At 38.6% G+C, this 22,341-nt stretch overlaps 1 protein-coding gene across 8 annotated transcripts in view; it reads right to left on the bottom strand.

The window, feature by feature from the left end:
- Positions 1 to 22,341, bottom strand: part of RBMS3 (RNA binding motif single stranded interacting protein 3) — a 728,945-nt gene that overhangs the window by 16,331 nt on the left and 690,273 nt on the right. The window lies entirely within an intron of this gene.

Here is a 22,341-nt window from a genome sequence, read left to right as displayed (position 1 = left end):
GCTTCAGAAAGAATTGTGAGACTCAAAAGAAAAGTTAAACATTTTGTATCTGCCCTGCTCAGGACCACCCAGGATGAAGATTCTGCTTGAAGGACATCCTTTAGCTGAGGGACTCTAGTGATGCAGTTTCATGGGGACCACAGGTCCTGTAGATGCACATAGTCTGCATATGGCTTCCCATCTACCTCAAGAAACTAATATAACTTGGAAGTAGACGGATGGCAAGCAAAGAAGACGTCTATGTCAGAAGACCATCGCTGAGACTTATTTTCTCCATGAACAACACTCACTAAAGTTCTTTATCCACATTTATGTGTGCAAGAGAGACAGCATGACTCACATGCCCAGCTTAGCAGTACCCAGCTAATTCCATTAATTATTAGTATTGCAAAGAGAGAGTACTGAAATAAAAGAATCTGAAAAATTCAAATCCATTCTTTCTTTGCCATAGGTTTCCATCAGGATTAAAGATTCTTGAGCTGTAATGTGATCGGTCATTCAACAACGTATGTGCAAGGCAGAAGAAAACACTGTTCATTCTTCTGCAACCGTACAGGCTTAGTGGGTCTAAAAGTAGAAGCTGCTTATTTTTAACAGTATACAGAACTGTGACTCTACAGGCACACATGATGGATCTGGAGGGTATAAGATACCTTTTTTGGCACTCTGGTCCTTTAAAAACTGATAATTCCTACTACAGAAAGAAAAAAGAGACATTTTTTGGTAGCACTGTGCTCTTAATTTGCAAACTATTATTTTCTTCACACAGTAGCCAGAATGCGTGTTCTCAGCACTGAGGATGTGAAGTATTGTTATATAATGCATGCTTTACAATGCCTGTCCGCTTCATTCAGACTGCGCTTACCGGGGCACCAATTTGGCCTATCTGCTATATTAACAGTTCTGCTCACACCTTGTCCAACGGGATTTTTGTTTTTACCTTTTTGAAACTGGTTAAGCATGTGAAAACATATATAGCTAGAAAATGAGAGAGTAGTAATATACACTTATGCCTCTGCTCCTCTTTCAGACATTACCCTCCATGACTACAGAGTTAAATGAAAGGAGGTAACGAATGGTGAGGTGGGTTGATGGAACAAAATGAAACTGTGAGAAAGATCATGTTTAATTCAGAGAGCAACATCAGTTCTTACAGATCTGCAAACAGTGGGGTATCCCAGCCAGGCTCCAGCAAGACTCCTGTTGAGCCTGCAGCAAACACTAAACCCATAAAGGTGCCAGGCATTGGGAAGAAAAAAAACAAAAGGAAGGCAGCTGCCTGCACCAGGCAGAGCAAGGGCACATGTTGCAGTAGGATAACATGTTTCACCCATCAAAGATGGAGCTGAGTGACCTGCAGGGAATTTTCAGGAGCCTTTATATCGAGACTATCTATGGCACAGGTAATGTCCATTTATTCATTTGCCCTAGGAAACCTCCAGCCTGCCTTTCTTGGGCACAGGTTAATACAGAGCTAGGCAAGTGCCTAACAGCTAAGATACATAGCAAACACCTCTTACACAGGCTATTAGTTATTGAATTTCAACTGAGACAGTGCCTGAAAGAGTGAGTGTCTCTTGCAAGACCAAACAATTTAATTTACATCACCAGAAGACTTTGGCCACACACTTTTGTGTAGATTTGGAAGGTCATCATTAACAGAAAGTATAAGAAACCACCCTGAAGTACAGTTCTACTTATAGTCCTAGTAGCCTCTAAAATAACACAGCTGTGATTAGAAGGTGGCTACTGGATATACGTTAACTCTCTTGGCCACTATGAGTACTGTGGGATTTTACAGAGTGAGAACAGTTGGTAACCTGACCAAAGTTGAATAAGTTTCCTAGTATGAAGAAAATTGGAAAGAATTTACAAAATGAGGCATTAACATATAAGTTTGGAGTAGATGCGGAAACATTGAACAACACTTACTCAGAATTAGTAGGCTTACTGAGGACAAGGGGCAATGAGCAAGGAATAAATGTTAAAGGTTTTTTATAAAATCAATGTGCAAATGCTGCTTTCTGTTTTGCTTTGTTTTTACACAAATGTATATCTATAGCAAGAATCAAAGATTGCTTTCCTTATTTCATCAACCTCCATGCTCCTGAGAAGGCATAGAGCCTTTTCAGTTAAGGTGAGAGCCAAATTGCAGAGTCCTTGTACCAGCATATGCTGGTAAGCTTTTACATCACAGCAGCCTGCTGAAGGGAGATTAAAGGGGACATTTTATGTGAGTAAATGCTAACCCATGTGTCTTAGACGAGCAAGGATTCCAGAGTCTGGTCTTCAGTGACTATTTGTGGTTTCATATCACTGCATGAGCTATAGCACAGTGATAATGACTTAGCTTTTTAGGATTCTCAGAATTAATGCCAGGGTTTGTTTGTGTTTTTTTAAAACCATCTGAGAAGTCTAGACACTGCATCACTAACAGAATTATGTGAAAACATTTGCATCGCTGGAAAACTGAAGGAAATGACACTGTTGGCTGGATTTATTTTTATCGTCTTTTTTTTTTTTAATTTTTCCATGAAGGAAACCTGCCCTCCCACTTTCAAATCTCTTTCCCTGCAAAGAACAGAAATTGCATCTCTCTTTGACCATTGTGAAGTGGTTATAACTTTAATGAAATATAGAATAAAACTGCTCCTTTTTTGTCCCTGGTCCCACCTTCTCATTTGAAAATACCCCATTCTCCAATAGAAAAGAACATTATCTTGCTGTGTCCTCTTATCCCATAGCCTGGTATGGAGATGTAGGAACTCAGGAAGAGAAAAGGACCATCTAGTTCATCAGCGCCAGTGGCAGTTCAATGAAATATAATATCCAGCCGCCACAGTTTTCACTTTAAACTTCAAATATCTTTTGCTACCCAGAAGCATCTCATTTTCCAGCTCAATCCTGTAATTATTCAATGGCTGTTATTAATCTTAGTTTTTCCCAATTAAAGAATGTGAGAATAAAAGATATGGAGTTTTTGCATATATTACAATATTTTTGCTAATAATTATCACCCTGGCCTAAAATATAATAATATAATGCTATTTTGCCACACGATTACCATAGCCCTATCAAGAATAGCACTGTCATTCAACAGAATCCCATCACTGGGCCACTGCACTCATTGTTCAGGCAGAGAATAGAAATCTTTACAAGATTTAACCTTCTTTCCCTGCTGCTCAGTAATACATACGTATTTAGGAACACCGGCTATCATTTCCCTTTCAACCTTCCTAATGAGATGTTACCTAATTCTCTGAGCAAGTTAAATGAAGGTAGAGAGAATAATAACTTCAAGAACTATATTTACAAACTAATCTTCTTTTCTCTTCAGGAGTTCTAAGCGTCCTTCACAAATCCCTACCTTTGGAAATCAGAGTAACACAAAGGTATAGAAGAAACAGTGCAGATGAGCTAAACCCCCAACAGCTAACAGGTCTTTTCTTTATTTCTGAAATTCAGGCCTGTTACTAAAGCAGAGCGATTAGGACTAATCAGATAAAGACTATTTAGAGTAAACAAATGTGAGAACACTCAGATCACCACAAACAGCACTCCAGGAACATCTACAGAAACAGATAAATAAAAAACTGGCTTATTCATTTTAACCACTTTTTAGAGTCTAAAGGCTGGCATTACAAAGGAACTTGGTGAAAGTCTCAAATCACTTTCAGATATCCCACCAATGTCTGAAAAGGGTGAAAACGGAGAAAAACCCATCAGGATGTGAAAATTAAGTTCCCATTTTGATTGTATCTTTCATTAAAAGCAAGTGAAACTTCTTATAGCAAGACTTCTTTATAACAAGTTGTTCATATTATGTTTATCAATTTATACACAGCTATGGAACTTGCCCTCAGGGTACCAGTGATCCTTGTAGTCCACGTCAGTGTACCTAGGCCCATAGTATTTTGTCTTCTTTGTGACAAAGCCTCCACTGTAGGCAGGGATCAATGGAGACTGTACAGAAACGCAGACTGATTCTCCATGTATGACTGCATATATGAATAGCCTCAAGATGTGAAAACTGCTGTTTTTCATCATTCTAATAATGTCTTGGGTCTGGTGGATACATTTGCAAGAGAGCAAGACTACCCCTATGCTTAAAACAAAGACCAAGACTCTGGTGTTTTGCTGTACTTTCAGTTCTTAATTCTTCAGTTCTTACCCACTTCTCTACAAAAGGGGCATTTTAAATTTTTTTCTAATACCCTCTATGTACCTATTCTGTGAATGTACATTATGAGATCTCTGGGGCAAGTTTTTGAGCATGGATCAGTGCATGATTTATTACAGACTGTCTTGTCTGCAGCACCCTATATAAAACCAGGGTATAGTGACTATATCATAACAAAAGAGGATACTCAGTCTTGGTCAGCCAGGGTCTGTAATCACTGAAATTCTGTCACATTTATATTCGTCTTTCAGATCCTGTATCCTGAATAATAAAGGGATGATGCAGCAGAATTATAACTGCTTCTTCTGACATAAAAATTCCCTATGTACCACCTCTGTCGGAAATTCTTAGAAAATACCATCTGAATACAATTCTTTCAATTAGTCCCTGATGAATGGCTGCTAGTAAGATGAAGAAAGACTGATCTGTACATTTTAGTATTTTCAATGTAAGTAAATAAATAAATGTGTCAGTGAAACTCTCAACACATGAGCACATTAAGCTATTATTAATAACATATCCATTTATATGAACAAATAATTGCCTTCTAGAGGTAAACATGTCTTTTAGAGGCTATTAAATCTCCATGAATTTGAAGAGCCTAAAGAGAAGCAGACTACTGTGTGCAAGTGTCCATACTGTTTGGATGAAGTTGCTGTTAAAACAACAGGAGAACCACTTAGACTTGTTAAATAACAGTTTCTCGTCAATCACATACACCTTCCATTTGCTTTTTCAGAACAGACATAGGAGTGGACAGCTCATGGGCTCACAGTCCAAGACTGAAGCAGATGAAAGCAAGGACAATTACAAGCTTAAAAAAAAAAGCCAAAAAAACCACCCCACAACAAAACAGTAGAAACACACACCTGAATATTAGTCACCTGAATATAAATATTTCTAATTACCCTAGAAACAGGAGGAATTTCACCACCTCCTGCACAAAAATGCAGTCATGCCTGACAAATGTAAGGTAGTAAGATAATAGCATTACACCACAAAAGTACACCTTGGATGTTCTTAAGAGCTGTCCACAAGTACCCCCCATCTAGAGATGGAGAAGAACTTGCCCGTTCAGTGAGCACAAAATACCTTGCAGACATCACCTGTGGTTCCCGTTGGAGCTTACACTGCAAGCTAATGTGGCACTAGGGATGCCTTAAAAGCTGTCCTTCCTGTATTGATGGTGAACATACAAGTCCAGGCTTAGGCAGGGGGAAATGCATTCCCTCTGGGAAATGCTGGGCCCTTATGCCTAAGGATGCATGGAAAATCAGGTGTGTGTGGCCAAATGTCCTGCAAAACACGCACTCGGGGTTTCTAGGCTGCTCAACACAGAGTTAGGGTGGTTAGGCTGAGAGTTTGCAAGCCCCAAGAGCCCCACTTCCACCTGGGTCTCAAGTGAAGCTCTGGGACATCCTTGCCTATTCCTGAACACACAGGAACCAGCAATCCCTGTTCAGTCTTTGAGCCAGTGCCCTGCTTTTCTTCCTGGACAATCCTACCAAGTCGCCTACCCAAAGCAACATTCCTGCGGTTTTTCTGACTTGGCTCCCAGAACTAATCTGGTCCTCTGTAAGCAGACCTGTAAACCTCTCTTCAGGAGATCTGGAAGTCTGCCCAAAGCATCGGACATGGTGGGGCTGCTCTGGAACATGAAATCCTGGGAGCTCTTTGCAGCTGCTGCCTGGAAGCTGACATGGAGCAGGACAGCAACTGAGAGGGATGTTTAAACCAGTTTCTGGTCAAGACCAGCTGTCAAGATCTTGCAGAGTATATTTTGTATTGGAAACACCATGAGCCATTGTTTCCGAAAATTAATTTTTGTTTGGAATTTCTGGCTCATGGGAGAATCTTTCTGTTTTGTTTTGAGTTTTTAAAAGATGAATCAGAATGAAACCGAATTTCATAAGATGAATTTCCCACAAGCTGGAAACCATGGATGTTGCTCAGCCAGCTCTTCTTCTATTTGTAAAGTGGGCAAAACAATCAACCATGTTCATATTTGGAAAGGGTGGGGATGATAGAGTATACTAACCTTTAGTGGCTGGTGGCAACTTCAATACATTTAAAGTACTATGTTTTAAAATAATACAGTACAAAATATTGCTTCTCATTAGCATATGAAGTGGTCTTTAAAAATCTTTAAATATATTTACACGATCATTAGCTTTGCTTACATGGCAGGTCTTGGGAAGATGGCAATAGTAAGCATTTTTGTGAGGGATTTCTTTTTCCCGCTTTCCACAAACTCTTGAAATTCTTATGGGGGAAATGTCCCCTTAAAATTAATGTCAATGCCCTACTGATAGTGTGTGACTGAGTAAGAATATTACAGAGTCTACTCCTAATAATGTTAATTAGCAGCTGTGGGAGGATCTCTGAGACACATCAGACTCCATCAGTTGCAGGGCTGCATAACCAAAGGAGAAACCTTGTCTTTTAGCAAGGTGCTGGCTAAGTGGACTGAACTATATTGCCATGTCATGAGCTTGCCTACCATGTAGAGAGCCGCTTACAGTGTTGAACTCCTAAATTTACTTTGCGGTAAAAATTACACAGAACATCTCCCAGTTTGTCATCATTTCATCCAAATGACAAGGAGAGGAGGGCAGGGAAGAGTAAAGATAACAAAAATTAAAAAAAAAAAAAAACAAACAAAAAACCAGCAGAAGAACAAAATAGAAAATGAAAGAAGGAAAAAAAATGCCCAATACTTCCAATACTTCAAAAAACAGTCATCCCTCCTTGTCTTAAGCCTTCCTGTTCTGTCATCTAATCACTAATTTCACCCCTAAATTGTCCTAAAGAGGCCCCTTTAGTATGTCTCCCTTTTTTTACTACTACTGCAGGTCTTTCACAGTATTCCATTGTACTACTTTCTTTACCTTGTACTGGGATGCTCTGTTTTGTTGGGAAGGTGTGTTCGGCACAGTTGATGAAACGTAAGTGAAGCAGCCAAGAATGCTAGCTTCATGCTTCAGCTTTGAATCTCACTTTGTACAGATGAGCAACTTAAGACCTAGGAAACCAGAGGTGTATTTAAAAAAACCCAACAAACCAACCCATGCAAGCACCCATTCGCCATAAGACATTATTTAATACAGCTTTATGGGTGTTCTTAGTACTTATTCTCCCAGGAATCACATTAGCAATGCTTGAAGGGGCCAGTAAAACAGATGTGTTTTAGTGCTGGTGGAATAGCAGCATTCCAGGGCTGTTCTTTGTATTCCTCCAGTGCTAGCTTTCCAAAGGAGACAGTCAGCTCATGCACCTTCAAATTATATACAATTACCAGTCAGTACGGATTTGTGCTTTAACACCCTCTTACAGTTCTGGAAAGTATAAGCACAAATACTGGTGTATGAATTTTAATATTTTTTAGGGCTAATAAAGTCTAGGCCAAGTGAAAAGCAATTCACTTCAGTGGGGAAAAAAAACCCTCTTAATCAGCCTTGTCCTCACTCTCGGTGTACTGATTGTAAACAGTTTTAGACAGGGCTAAAAAAAAGCATAGCAGCAGTTTCAGGTAAACACTTGATACATGAATATGCCATAATGGTTGTTCCTGTTACATTTTTTTCAGGTTAGCACATTCTGTGAAAAATTAAAAGCAAAGCAAAACATAACAAAATCTTCCCAACTTCCTCCCCTCTCTCTCATTCTGATAGGTGAATATGAGGACGATAATCCATGAAGGGAATCAACATTGGGGAAGACACTAATACCTGTACAAACACCCATATTTCCTCCTTATGAATGCCCTTTATATGACAGAGCTGTCCAAACAGCACTTAAGGAGCAACAGCAAAATGCTTGACGGACAGGCATGGTAAATTATGGCTCAAAATGTTTGCTTGCCAGACAGAAAGGGTGACTTTTTTTCCTTTCCTTTCGTTTTTGTTTTTTGTTTTTTTTTTTTTAAATCCTTTAAGGTAAACTCAGTCCATGTCCGCTGGCACACAGCCATTTTTCTATAAGCTCATATTACAATGCTGTATTTCTAATGGATTGGGTATGGTGCTTTTCCATTTTGCTAATGAGAAAAGCTAAAGGCCATTACTTGTTCTGATTAAGATCCCAAGGGAAGAAATGTGATGTGTATATTACCAGGCCATACGTAAAGGAAGTATGTGGCATTTCTAATCAATCAGATGAAGGGTAGACAGACAAAGTCTTATCCTGTGACTGCAGAGGAAGAAGATACGGGGGGGAAGAAACCATAGAAAGTGTCTTTAAAAGATGACTTACGGGAATCAGTTATAATGATATTAGTATGATCAATGACTACGGCTACTATCTGGGAAGGATGTAATTACCAAAATGAAAACTTTCAAATGGGAAGCGTGATCAAGGGCAGAGGTACTGTCATATTTCTCGGAGCACTGTCAGCTCTCATCCAGGCAATGTATTACTGTGTCCCTCACAAGCATTACCGTACCACCAGGTTGAGCTGTGCTTCCCTGGGGCGGGAGCAGACCGAGGGAGTGAGGGGTTGCGAAACTTTGCATCCAGCTCAAAAATGTGAGTAATCCTTGGCCCAAAGGCAAATTCACAATAAGGAAAGGTGAGGCTGGGAAAAGGGAAAATAGAAAAGAGAGAAGTCCCTCTCATGACTGGTTTAAGGAAAGTTTTGCAATGGTGCACATTTAAAAACTGTTTCAATGAAAAGAAAGGAAATTTTGTAGACCAGTGAGCTATTCATCGTAAAGGAGATCAAACAAACAAAATGTACTAAGGGATGTACTGCTGAGTTTGCAGAAGGATACTCTGGAATATTGAATAAGATGTTCCAATATGAAATTTCTACATGTTTAATCCTGGTTGCATAGAATTATATCTGGATGAAATACAAAGTTTAGAGACATTTTTTCATTCCTTTTTAAATAGCTGCATAGTTATGGCTTGAAAATGCTACAAGATACATACTCCAAATGGTGAATGAAATGAATAGAGCTTGGAGGTAGGTGTTCTAAGAGAGGACAAGATCTTCCGAATGTGTCATAACGCATAGTCAGAGCTGTAGACATATTTTTAATAATATATTAATTTCACATAATATAAATCATTGTTGAGCATTAAAACTGACAAAAATTCTAACATCCTACATCCTCTCAAATGGAACTCTATGTGACAGATTAATGAAATATTACTGTCAATGACAGCAAAACTATAACAAGTGATAAGGCCAGCAGGAGAGACAGTCTCGTGCACTCTCCCAAATCTGTATTAGGGCATCTGGCTTTCCTCTATGGGAGACACCATTGCTTCTTTACAGATACTTGGGAATGCTTCAGATAGGTCCACCTGGGAATAGAAGAAAAGACTGTAACACTTTCCCCCATCTGCTTTAAAAGAATAATCACAAGAAACACTGGGACTGTGAATCTGGAAAGCATCTTCAACCCTTCCTTTCATCAGAAGGCAATGTTGAGACAACGTATCCTCTTAAACATCATTGGTGACAAGGCATGGATGTCACATACAGTGTTGGAAAAAAAAAAGAATCACATCTATAGCTATTGAACTGAAATTCAATCATCTTTAGCTTTCCTTAAAGGAGTATATTTTAAAAACATTCTACACTGGCCCTAACAGGAGTTTTCAGTGAACTTTTCTGATTCCTCTGCTCCATGCTTCATGCTTCATGCGAAAAGGAACAAATGCTGCAGAAGTGCATCTCAGCCTGTACAGGCAAGTAAGCAGGATGGGGGAAAACAGCCTGGCCTCTTTTAAACACCACAGCTCAGTCAGAGGACTGTTTTTCTCAGGAGTATCTTGCAGAGTATCTATTTCTAGGCCAGGTTGTCCTTTCTGGTTCTTTGATGTTTTTCTGGCTATGGCACACAGGCTGACTGGAAAGCTCAGGCATCTTCATTTTGCATTGACACTCATGGATTAGCAAAATGTTCCCTTTCTGCTTTCCTTTTACACTCAAAAAGAAAAAAAAAAGATTAAGTGCTGTGCAAATATTTGCAATGCAGAAAGTCCTAACTGCACGACAGATTTTCTTGTCCAAGAATATGACAGAGATGACAAAGTGGCCATTTTTCCATCAAATAAATTTATATCAATGCCTTTAAAACCATAGGACTTTGCATGATTCACTTTACAAAGAAGGATCGCTGCTGACATACGAGTGTTATACTGAACTCCCAAGCCTCACTCCTAAATACAAATTAGCAGAGTTAACATTTAGAAAACGTAAAACTGGCTATTCCTGAAGCTGAATAAGAGTATTTGCAGATTCCTCTCACTTAGTGGCTGATGTCAGGGAGAATGAATTTAATCTTAGGATGGAGGGGGGTGTGGGAGGGTGGTCTGCCAGCCTGTCCAGCCGTAATATCACCTAATAGCCTTGAAGGAACTGTAATTGTGAACTGAAACAGCATCTGCTTAACTGTCATCCTAGCCTCAGGACTGGAACTTTTTGCTTGTTGTGAAGGATCATAAGAAAGACTATGCAGAGCATGAAGATGAAAACAGAGTGAGATTAAAACCATTAAATAAAACTACCAAGACACAGCTGTCGATACTGCTAGTGAACTGAAGGAAATATAAATGCCAAAATGTATTTGTCATTCATGATGTATTTTGGCACGGGAATTTAGAACATTGGGTCGACTGCAAACTTCTAGTTAACGATATTTTTCGTTATTATTATAGAGGACAGATTACAGATTAGTTGGTTAGAAGCAAATAAATTTCAATGCTAGGCATGCTGCAGAGGTAAGGATTGAAGCCAAATCTAACCAGAACTGGTAAAATATACTCTTTTCTTAAAGGGGCCAATTAGCTCAGCTGCCATGACTGGAACAGCTTACGGCAGTCCATTGCACCAAGAGTCTGGGCTTTGTCCTGCTTGCATTAGCAGTACAGCTGAGCCATCCCTGGGTTTGGAATAGAAGCTGCTGCCTGTGCTGTAAGAAAGACTACACTGTATGGAGGTAATTTTCTGCAAAGGAAATCAAAGGTCTTGCATTAATTTGCTTATTTATTTAAGTGGTGCTCTAAGGTTTAATTAACGTTTTTAAAACACTCTGAGAATATAAAACACAATACAGGTGCTGCTGTTGGGTTTTTTTAGTTGTTTTCTGCCTCAGAATGTCTCTCAAAAGATGAGTCCTGTTGTGTTTGGGAGGAATAGAAAATGCTATGGATTCCCTTCTGTATCACTTGTACTTTGGGGAAAAAAATAGAAACATTCAGCAGAAATCTGCACGATATGTGCAGATGGGGTTAAAATATTCCCACAGAAACTGCCTAAAAAAGAAGTGCTTCAAACTAACAGTAAGTGTTGCAATTTCTTAGTTTGCAATGGGCCCAACTGTGCCTGCAAAGATCTCTATGGAATAATTACAGGCCAGAGACACCAATCCTTTACATTTCTCTGCCAGACTTGTAACTGCAATCATATATTACCATTCTTTGGAATATATATCCAGTAGTGTAGGCAATAAAATAAAAATCCTAATATTAAAAATAAACTCAAGATGATGCTGTGATACTTATGCCATATTTTTGTATTTTGAAACACAAGAAAATATAATGCTGCTCATGATATTTGTACGAAAATTAATGAAAAAGTGGATTTATAAGCCTTGAAATGTATCAGTCTTTGCTTTCTGTTGCAGGTTAATTACTTTAACTTTTTTCATCAATCATTTTCTGATTTCCAACTCTGTTACGTTCAGTTTTAAACAAAGGATAGAAATTTCAGGAAGGTCAGTGGTCTTCTGCTGGCAATAGTTCAGACACAACCTATACAAAGAAAATAAGGAAACCTCCTTATTCAGCTGATGTCCATACACTAAATGGAAATTGTTTCTACTAACTACGTATGTTATACTACTATAACACATCAAGGAAATTTGAAGTTGTTGCTACTTGTATTTTTTAGTCATTAATAAATTTCATGTAATACAATAATCTTCCAGAAGGCGTAAAGGAAAAAAAGATATCCTTTTTCTTACATCGAAGTAGAAAACCTTGGTTAAAATAGAATACAATGAATCAAATTATGGCCACCTTGATGAAGCAGCCATTTATCACCAGAAAACTAAAGTTTCTGAGAAAAGTTCATTATCTTCACAGGAAATCAGCCCTACCAATAGCTGTTAAGGAGCAACCACATGTTACAAGAAAGGCAGCAAAATAGTTTTTATTAGAAAATTACCTTCGGTTACTAAAATTTTGAGCACCAATTTAGATTCTGTGGATAGATTAGCCAAGGTCATCTGTGGGAATACCATCATAGCCAAATACTCACTTTACCTCATGATTTTATTTTTGTCACTCCGATCAGCACTGCCAAAAATAGTAATTGAAAAAAGAACAAATACAGTCCATTTTTTAGCCTGTGCATGTATTTTAGGTGGGAAGGGCTGGCAGCAGAGCAGAATCAGGGTAAACAGTATGGGAGGAAGGGAATAGTCAAGTGCCTTGTGGTTAGAAAAAAAAAAAGTTAGTTTGGAAATCATAGCATCTTTGGTCTATACTGCAAACCCTGTGCAGAACTGTGGTTTGCAGGCCAGAAAACACAAACAGCATGAAGTTTTTGCATCAGTGAAATCAGTTTGCATCATAGAACTATACTGATTTGAGGGAAACCTCCAAGGGAAATACACTTGGCGCAGGAAAACAGGAGTTGAGGCTGACGAATGCACAGTAATTTGGACATTTAGATACTAAACTCCTAAGAAAAGTGCTGTTGCTGTATTACAACTGCTAAAATTAAAAAGGCAAAATTAGAAATGTACAGGTGTGCCTATCACATTCGAAATTCATAATGAATCCCAAAGGACAGAGCAGTCCTCCATGGGACTGTAAAAGGATGTGCCTCTTTGAGATATGATTGCTCCCTGGACCCATCCCAACATGGTGCAGCTCTTGTCTGCCACGCAGTAGAAATCTGCCGTGTTCAACAGTTCATTTACCTTGCTAGAAAAACAACTCAGTTCAGCAAACTCCCAAATTCACTTGATGCATCTGCTCTGAAACCCCTTGTTACAGTTTAATGAAATGTGCTGACTGAGCTATTTCATAGTAAATATTGGTTATAGCAGAACTCTCCTCCCACCTTGAGTCTTTTAGGAGTAAGAGGATTCTACAGCGTCATAGCACTGACACAGAATTGCCCATAACTCACAAATAATAAAATACCATCTGAGGGCACAGAGGTTATTGCCATCATCAGCTCCCTATAGAACCGTAAATCATTTGAACGAAGCTTACCCTTTTTTTGAGAACTTCAGGCTGAAATCACTGTATACACAGGATCCCAGTCTCTTACACAGTATATGAAGGAAGACTGTACCTTTAGCTCCTTCATTTAACCTTGCTTCACAAATGAGTGAACCCTGAACAGGCTGCTCTTTCCAGATGAAAATAAGAAAGATACCTCAAAAGCACTGGCAATTTGTCTTAGAGGAAGTTTAAACCTTTGGGCTACCAGCTTGCCAACCATCTGATAAACCACATGGATTAACTGTGAAATGCACTGTGCACTGAAGTTCAGTGGGATACACTATAGGAAAAGGCAATGAAATTCAATGGAATATTATTTTTGTGAGCACCTGCAAGTCCAGGCCTTTGCCCAACACACAGGTTATGATATTTCTGTCACTGTGATTAAAATATGAAAAATACTGAACATCCTTCAAATTAAATTCCCTTTCAAGTCTATTGTATATGTTTTCAGTAATGTGTCATTCACATCAGAAACACTGAAGCATCTATAACCTAGTGTTTCTATGAAGTCCCTGGAAGTGAAGATTTCCCTATGAGAAAACACTGGGAATGTAATTAAAAGGTTGCTGCTCAGAGTAGAAATATTTTGCTTAACAAAATGTACCCACTACATTGAAATACAAAAGGCCAAAACAAAGCACTATCTTATGAATCCACACAACATGAAATGAGACAATCTTAACTCTTGGTACCAAATGTTTTTTTTCTAAGTGAAAACTGTGAATGGCCACTTGCAACATATGTTTACTCTTTGACTGTGTAAATTTCAGGCATTGTAAATGAAATGTTATTTTGATGTATGTCTCTTTTCTGAGTCTTGGTACATCATGCTCAGTAAATATTTTTAAAAGTTTTTATCATTTCCTGAATTCTCAGGAAATTAATAGAAAAGAAAAAAATAATTATCATTACTTGTTTTGAACTAAACAACAATGTTTCTTTGTAATGAAAAACAGAAGTTGGAGATGAAAAAAGGCTCTGTGAAAAATTGCTCTGTTGTGTCAACAGCTGAATGTCTCTCCTGTGGAGTTTAAGGTGTTTAGCCCAGTTGAGTTCTAGATGTCCCAAACAATGACACTAGTCTAGCTCTTAATATATTACCAATTTCTGCAAGATATTCAAGTTATGCTTTCCCTATTTTACTTTCAGGTCCTTATTTATATTGTTAGCACTATTAAAACCATCTCCTCCTTTCCATAGATGCCCTTCACACACCTACATTGTGTTACAAGCTACTGTTGTCTATCACCTTCATGCCCTTTTCTTTCAGCTAAAGTTTATGACATCTGTGATTAAAGTTGATACAATTCAAGTACCTCACCTTAGACAGAACTGATATTGTGTGAAGGACTGCAACAGTGCTTAGCAGAAACTAGTCGTTCTTCCATATAATTTATCATGTTCTTTTCTATTGAGGATAGAGCTCCTTCAAAGATTTCAGGACTTCTTGCTGTGCTTACATATACTTGTAGCGTGTGGCGACATGACCACAGGACTGTTTCCCAGCTCTTGGCAGAGAAGAGCTGTGGAAGCACCACTCTTGGAGACACTTCTTGCTTTTCACATGATCACAGTTTGGCAAAAAAACCCTCACCTCGCTAAGATCCTCAAACTTGTCTTGGATTACAGAGGCCTCACAGAATTTGTCCGTGCCACTGGTGATTTGGGTTCATTACTTCTCTGGAAAGCCATATTCATCATTTCTATCAGAATCACCTGAGCCTCATTTAAACACAGCCAGGACAATAAAAACAAGTTTCATTCTAATAAGGCAAAGAGTTACAATCTTGATTACAAAATGAAAAACACATTTACAGAAGAGAAACACATCAAGCAAACACAGATGACAGACCTGACATTTACAGTACTTTTGTTTTCCACCTTTTATTGAATTTGTCAGTTGTAGGCGTGGCAGAACGTTTCAAACCTAGAATTTTTTCAGCTCTTTTTAACCTATTATTTGTTCCTCTTTTCTACTTCCCTGGCTGTTAAATAAAGAGCCTCTTTCAGTTAAATCTTATACAAATCTCTAAAGCCAAAGCAAATCAAACTAAACCAACTCTCTCTCTCCAAAACCTGCCCTATTATTTGTGGCATCAGCACAATTTCACATGAACATGCATGAACATATACTTTTTTCCTCTTAACATTCAAAGTTTTTCGGGGAATGATCTACTAGTAGCTAGCAAAATGAGTTCACAATCTTGGTTTATCTCCAGCAAACATATGAACAAAAATTTCCTGGAGTATGACTAAAGACGAGTGTTATGGGGGAGGATATGCTGCAGACCACTAACTATATGGTAGATACTATAAGTTTTATGGCTTCCGGTTTCTATTCATGTTTGCAAAATAAAAAAGTTCATTTTATATGCAGTGCATGGCTATCACTCAATAGCAAACATGCTTTGGAAAGAGGTGGCTTTGAACTACATTCCCATTTTCCTTCAAAGTATCAAAAGGTAGCACTTCTAGAAATCACAAAATAGAACTGCAGTAGTCATATGTAAGAAAATATATGAGAAACAAGCCTCTAAATATTCTAGTTTAGAGATATGTGAAGTCAGCTGCAAATTCATTATATGAATGAGATTTGTCTGATGATGAAAATGAAGTTATATTAGTTATGGCTCTTCTGGCTGATACTTTTTGCTTTGCTGATCCATCAATGTTGCTTTGTGTTGATTTAAATTTTATCACCACAATAATGGGAGTTGAGTCCTTCTCTGAAAGGGAAACTGGGCTAATGTCGCTTTGGGTCAGTAGCTTCACAGACAGGCAAGGAGTCCTCAACAAAAGCACTTGTTCATTTGTGGAAGAGTCGTGTGAAGGCAAAATTTAACACAGAACAAAAGCTACTGACACACTGGGCTCCTATGAAGGGCTGCTTGAACCAAAAATGGAATTCCCTCCATCTGTGTTTATTCTCCTTTTACGTTCCCCCTCTCTGCCTATGGCAGGCAGTGGCTTTGAAGATAGGCACACTTGCACATGAAGGCAAACAGTAAGCCACTACCAACAAATGGTAGGAAAGTAAAGCTAAGTTCAGAAGAGAAGGGGGAACACTAAAGAAATGGGATTTTATAAACTCTATTCATTCAAAAACACCATCTAACCACAGCTACGGTCAAACCACGGAACCCATGCCGAGGTAGCTGATTAGAAAGAGCCTCCTCTGCACAAGGGCTGATCAGCCCAATTCTTACAAGAGTCTGTGGGACTTCAAGAGGGTCCAAAAAGGGAAAAGACCACCCTACCAGGTGTTTGGCCTATACTATCAAATTAAGAATTTTCCACCCTGCTGTTGCACCTGCAAAGGTTTCCTCATAGAAATGTTGACTCCATTTTTTTAAGATTGCTAACCTATTTGTCTCAATAATATTTAGTGGCAGCAAATTCTGCGAATTGATTAAATGCTTCATCCAAAAGTTATTTGTTCCTTGTTCACTCCTTGGAATCTGGTGCTTTTCATTTGCACTGAGTGCCCCTCTTTTATCTCAAATTATGTATCAGGCAAATTGGAGCTGCCTTTCAAGAGGCTCTTTGGGAAGGAAGATGCAGGAGGAGTTACTTGGATTTTTTAATAAATCTTGAAAGAGCTTATGTTGTTCTTCTCCTTTCCAGCCAGAATAATTTCTCCTTAAATGGATCTCCTGCGCCAGACAGCTCCATGTTGTTAATCACTTGCATTTGCCCTGGACCTTGGCTGAGTAAATGGACACGGATGAGCTTAGTTTCAGCCTGAACTAAGATAATTTCATTTGCAATGAGTTCAGTCCTATATTTTCCACACAAACAGTAACTGAAACAGTCAGTTAATAAATAGAAGAGCTTTAAGATTAACACCTGATAACATGAAAGGCACAAGACTGCAAAAGAACTTTGGTCCTGTGACTCTCCAGGGACCTTGCGACATACAATTAGAATAACAGAGAGTGCTTTTTGAACAAGGATCTGAACATCAGGGGAATGCGATGATGTTTCAGCTCCATGCAGCTGTAGTGTGTGCAAATAGAATTGCAGATTAAACAGGAAAAAACAACCCTATCTAACAAAGCAGTTATTCTGCTGAGGCCTTTAGGTGACATTTTAAACCACTGGTGACCATGGAGTATCCAAAGGAAATAAAAGATAAAAAACTTATAACAAGCTTGTTGTTCCATTGAAGGGTTCTGGAGATACCATCAAGCTCCGCTGGCAACAAAAAGAACTAACGAAGTCAAAGATAAGACTGATGTATCCGCATAACAAGCCTGTTATTCCAATGAGAGATTTCTGGTGATACTATAAACCAGGAAGGCTGAGTTATGGTGGTTTGCAGTTTCAGCAGAATCCCACATTACTTCCACCTGACTGCATTTTTAATACAGAGGTATCCAGAACAATTCAACCTTTTTTTTTTAGGTTTTTGTTGTTGTTGTTTGAAAAGTGCAATGGAGAGCTTATTTTGTAAGTTGCCTATTACGTTTCAAAATTAGAAGCTGAAAGCTGAGTGAACCGCCTGCAAGCGTGAAGAACAATTAAGCAGCACAGTTGAGCAGCAGTTTTAGTAAAAAACCTGGCTTCTACTCACTCTCCCATTGGTGTGGGTCTCAAAGGGTTAAGATGAAACAAGCCTATGGTAAGGCAGTTCCAAAAGAGAGGGGAAAAAAAGCTGGAATTACTCCTCTGCCAATGAGGACTAACAAAGGCTCCCTCAATTTGTTGGATGAAACTGGAACCCAAGCAGTATCTGAGTTGGATGCTAACAGCAGGGAGGGCAGAGAAAGCTGGACCAAGACAGTGCTGAACAGAGAACTTCCTTTGGGAATGAGCAGCAGAAGAGAAAGAATAGAGCAAATCTTCCCACTGAAGAGGCGGATGATGGTCAAACGTGGAAGTGCCTCAGTAAAAGGGAGATGAGCAACAGGGACTGAAATCAGTGATCAGACTGCTCGGTTTTCATACTTCTAAAGGGTTTTGTATTATATCCACTCAGGCATCAATCACAACTTTATTAAACCATGAAACAGATGTCAGATCAATGGCTGTATCGAAAACATTTTGAACGGCAGGCTGATGATGGAACAATTCCAGCCTCCATACATTATTAAACACATACTAATGCTGCTCTTTCAATGCTACCCTTACAGACTCGCTCACTCTCTGCTTTCTCTATGGTACCTTTTTTAATAGCAGACTTAATTGTAGGCGAATATTACACAGGAAAAACAAGACTTACTGTAATAAATAATAATAAACTAGTAAACAAAAGAAAAATTTCAAGGTTAAACCTGTTGTCTGTCTTCACATTATGCCTCCTGGCATTAAAATTTCATTTTAATACAATTGTAGGAGCTGAGGCTGGGTTGTCAGCCTTAATCAGAATATTCGGTTATCACCTTTTTGCTGTAATCCTGGGATAATTTAACCGTAGGTTTTCTTTATATATTTGCCCATAGCCAGCACACCCATGTAAACGCTTTCTACTCTTTTTGAGTGAAGAGGTGTGTATGAAAAATACATATGAATATGGCAGAAATCACCCCTCTGGCAGGTTCTCTGCTTAACTCCAGATTTCAGGCAGATTTGGGGAGGTGATCAGAGCAGCACATTTGCCTCTCAATTCATCATTAATGTAAACTGTATTTTCAGCAGCAGAAATCAATTTGATTTTCATAAAGGCAGAAAGGAATTATGTTCTGGGTGGATGAAGCACAAAGCACAGTAACTGGGAGATGCAAACGCTGTATGAATTTCTCTCACAGCACAGGAACATGGGGTTGAGTTGCCACAAACTGCAGGCCATTACCTCACTTCCCCTGGTGCCCTGTACCATCTTTTGGGCTGGAATATTTGCTGCAGCTGTATGTTTTCATAAGGTGGGCAATGAGATCAAGTAAAGATGGATTTGCAGCTTTTCACCTGGCCTGGCATCTTGATAGCCTTAGTGCATCCTTCTAATTAGAGGAGTGCTTAGTATAGCAGAGATGTCAGATTCTATACAGACAATTCAATAATAGATAAGAAATAAAAATGTTAAAAAAGATAATAAAATTAAATATGCATTCTTTGGGGGGTTTGGAGAGAAAGAAAACTTCTTGTTCTTATTCATGGCAAATGGTTTTCTGAACAAAAATCTTTGTGCTTTTTGGGGCCGGTAACTAAAGGCTTCCCATAGCACCGGGGAAGGCAGCTGGCTGCAAGTGGGGGCTGTAGGAAAGCTGCTCTATTTTGGCTGCTGAATTGGATGCTTCCAGCTGGAAGTGAGTGGCTCTGCCAGTATTTAGCCAGAAATGCCCTCCCTGGCCTGGTCGACTAAATAATTGAGAGCAGCCAGGGATGCCCCTTGAATTCGCATGGGGTTTTAATGTGTGCTTCAGGGCTGAGAGATCAAAACTCAAATCCAGTTTTTGGTGTTGAGGCAGGAATTGGCAGAGGACACTCTTGCTCAGGTAACTCACCTCACCGAGAGGCTAAAGAGTGCTCCTCTGTGAAGGGTTTCCCCTCTGGAATGGCTCCAGCCTGGACAGAGTATTTTAATCTTTTAGAGAGCATCAAAAGGCAGAATAATTCCCACAAGATATGAGGCATGTATAGGCCAGTATGCTATTTCTCTAGCTTACTTGCTAGAGAATAGATTTTCTGTCGTAGCAACATTTTAGAAACCCAGCATTCAGTCTGAATCAGGCAAGTTTGGAAGTGGGTTTGAAGTCAACTCTCACTTAGGTGACTACAGAGGTCTGTTTTGGTTAAAAAATATGTTAGGTTAATTAGCAAAATGGTTTGTCTGAGGAAGTGAATGTATGAAAGCCTTTTAATAAAAACTGTTTTGTATGCTGCAAGCTTTTAAATTAAATTGGGACACAGTTACAGCCAATGCTGAGCAGAATTGTCTGTGACTTCTCGGCTTGTTTGCTTAAACAAAAACTGGCTGGTTTCTTGAAAGATAGCTGGTGGCTCTTTATGGCACCCTGTTGCACAGTTTTAAGGATAAAATTAAAAAATATGTTCATAACAGAAATGTATAGTTTATGTCTTATATAGCCCATAAAACTTAGTCCTGCTGAGGTACTCACAGTAGCATGTTTTGGACTTGCCTCAATTTGTCATGGCTTAATGCTCTCAATGCTCCTCTCTCTGGACTAAAATTCAGACTTCAGAATAAATGAAGTAAAAATATCTCTAAATAAATCATGCCTCTAAACAGGTTGTCCATTTTCCCCACATTTTTTTATGTAACAGAACATTTTAGGAAGATTCAATTTCAAGTGAGGATGGATACATCCAATAAAACTGCTACTGGCAGCCCAAATCCTGAAGTTCTCCCTTTAATTCCTGACAGGAGGAATTCCCGATGACCTCCATGATTATCCTGCTTGCACGAGGACTTTAACTGAACATGGTGCTGGTGGTGTTTCTGCCAAAGAGAAATTCTGTATGCGATAAAATAGAGTGTCATTTGAGATTTATGAAAGCCTATGGATATTGTAACACCCATCAATCATTTACTCTTTCTTGCTCTTTAAGTTTTCTGTAAATGACTTAGGAGTTTTAAAGATAGTAAACATAAACCTATATGGTATACCTCTGAATGTATTTCAATAAGTTATCAGGGAATGCTGTGACTTTGAAAGATATGACTGTGTAAAGAGCTAGGAAAAGGAAGGAAAGATTTTCTTTACTTTCAGTTGCAGTAAAATAAATTCAGGATCTTATTATCACCTGCTAGATCACCCACTGCCTTTTAGACTCCTTCCCCTGCCTCCCCAAATTGATTTGTTACTATGAGCATTGTAACAGTGGTCTCAAGTTGGAAGAGAACATTACCTGGGAATTTTCTAGTTTGCATTAAGATTGTGAGAAAATAAGTGCAGAAGACAATGTCTGTAAGAGTCATGGAAGTGAAAATGACAGGCAGAAGGAAAAATTCATAGGAGCTGCCCAGCAGCATATCCAGAATTCATTTTCCATTTTGTCTTAATTTTTAAACACGCTTTTAAACCACAGTAATTACACATGCAGAAATTCTCACTAGTCCTAGTATTTCCTTCAGTTTCATCTCTTCAGAGGGGAAAAATGCTGTTATTAACTTTGAGGTATAATTCCTACTTCTTCTGATTGTTGAATGAAACATTTAAAATAACAGCAATAAACAATGAACCATCATATTCAAGTTTCCTCAGAAATAAATACAGAAGTCTCAGATCTCAACAGAGGGTTTTTTTTCAAAGGGGGAAAACACACCAGAGGTAGAATTAAATTAAACTGATAAGAAAAAAGGAGAGGAAGAGAAAAGAAAAGGAAGAGAAGACCCAATACAACCAAAATTGGAAAGCTGTTCCTAGAGATTAGTATCAAGCAGGACAGTGGTGAAACAGAAAAAAAAATTTTGCAAATGCATAATAGATCTTTTAGGTAATTATTATGTAAAGCACTTGTGTGCTAAAGACATGCAAGTCTAATGTTTATGTCTGCATTTTCTTAAAAATATACATGACCATGCAGTGGGCACACATTCACATATCAAACCACCATTTACTGTGTGCAGGCTATTGTATTTTAGGAACATTTCAGAGAGTTTTAATAATATTTACTAGCAGCATTTTCTGTCTTTCTCTGACTCTGGGAGAGTTAATTGAGTCTGACTTACACAGCTTAAAGAAAAAATAATTGTTGAAATATGCATGTTTAAATATAATATACTGGAAACACAGCTGAGCTTGGCCCAAAATCACATTTCTGAGCCTGGAGCAAACTGTGTATGGCTGGCTGCTACGGGTTAGAATTGAGTACTGGATCCTACCATGAAGCCAGAACTCTCATCTCCCAGTGGTATAAAACTTTCTAGCTTGAGACGCAAACAATTTCTCATTAAAAACCAAACTGATAGAGGAGTACTACCATATTTACATGAGAACTAAGTACGGAGC

The sequence above is a fragment of the Phalacrocorax aristotelis genome, chromosome 2, assembly GCF_949628215.1.
Source record: "Phalacrocorax aristotelis chromosome 2, bGulAri2.1, whole genome shotgun sequence".
Lineage (NCBI taxonomy): Eukaryota > Metazoa > Chordata > Aves > Suliformes > Phalacrocoracidae > Phalacrocorax > Phalacrocorax aristotelis.
Note: the sequence above shows the minus strand (reverse complement) of the source record. Positions and strands in the feature narration are given on the sequence as shown.